Raw genomic sequence first — 1,759 nt, 5'->3', positions numbered from 1 at the left:
TACCGTTTTTCTTCGTTTTCGAATCAAAGAGGAATAGTGGAGTTGAGAAATCCTTGTTCTAACGCTCACCCAACCTTGGGATACTATTCTTGAAGAAAAGGAAGCGAAGAAAACGAAAAATGGAGGAGAAGGGAAAAGGGGGGTCACGGTTGATCAGAGGAAGAAGATGGAAAATTTCAGCTTTTCCTTCCTTTGTTTTTCCTTTCTTCCTCTTTCCTTCTTTCCTATATTCTTTTCTTTTCCTTTTCCTTTCTTCTAGTTTTCCTTTCTGTTTCCCTCCAAACAAACATATATATATAATAAATATAATTTAACAAATATCTCAAAATATCTAGATATTTGTTAAATTACCATTTCACCCGTAACGCATTAAATTCTCCGTAAAGGATTCACCGCACTTAATTTAATTTATTTATCGACGAATAATTCTAAACGGCGTCAAAATATCTTTTTGATCATATAAACTCCAAAATATTTATTAACTTTGGCTAAAAAACCTCTGAGCCCAACATCCAACATACATAAAAATACATAAAGTGTACTTTAAAATTGTGGGTCTTACAAAATGTTTAGTCGTATTTTGGTGGAGTGAATAAGTTATATTTGTTGCTTTTGAATTCAAACATGATTTTTACACTAAAATTGATGGTTCAATTCATTTTTGTTTAAAGATATAAAAACATAAATTATTTTACATTCAACTCATGTTTAATTAAAATAAATTTTATAAATCAATCAATCAAAATTAATTTTAATCACTGCATAACTAAACAAATAAATATGTGTGATTTTTTAAATGCAAACTATTCGTGTATGTCATTATATGTTTTATTTATTTTTTTAAAGTAAACCAAATAGAGAGCCATGAAATAGAATGTAAATAAGTAGAACCGATCACACATTTTATTTTATTGTTTAAAAAATGAACGAAAGGAAATGAGTTGTATTTTTTTATATAATTTTTACCCATATTAAAAAAAACATTATTATGTTAAATTGAAATATAATATTATATTTTATTAAAATAATTAATTTGTATGCCTTATATATATGATAAAATATTAAATATATTTTAAGTCAAAATAGAATATTTTGTATTATTGAGATTCATATGAATGGTTTAAGTTACACATCGATTATGAATAACATAAATATTAAATATATAAAAGTAGTGATCCTTATATATAACTCAACAAAAAATATTAATGTATTTAAAATTTTAAAATTATCTTATAAAAAGATTAAAAAATACAAAATATAATACTTAGGGATGAGAGTAGTATGTATTCAATAATTCAGATAGTAAATTTATCATTCGACAATTTTGAAACTATAGATGACAATTAAATCCTGAATTAATGACAAAATTAATGAATTTATGTGATTTAATAGATCACCATAAGACACTGAAAGAATACAATTGACAAAACTGATTAGCTTAAATAACAAATAATATAAATTTCAATCATTTATAATTTATAAAATAATTTATTATATTCAATGTCAGGTTGTGAATTTTTCAAAATATTAATTTACTTCCACCAAATGAAAGATGAAAGATATGTGTTAATATTAGTATAACATTCTCTAAATCAATACTAGTATTTTATTATAGTTATCCATGTTTATTACTTTTTATTTACGTAGTTAATGGTTAGTCCAAAGGAATTTGTATAATAATTTAAAAAAATAGTAATAATCATATTACATAAATTTATCATCATGTTTACTAATATTTAATTATTGTGAGTTTTTAGTG

This window comes from Cicer arietinum, chromosome 5 (assembly GCF_000331145.2).
Source record: "Cicer arietinum cultivar CDC Frontier isolate Library 1 chromosome 5, Cicar.CDCFrontier_v2.0, whole genome shotgun sequence".
Classification (NCBI taxonomy): domain Eukaryota; kingdom Viridiplantae; phylum Streptophyta; class Magnoliopsida; order Fabales; family Fabaceae; genus Cicer; species Cicer arietinum.
This window is presented reverse-complemented; position numbering follows the sequence as displayed.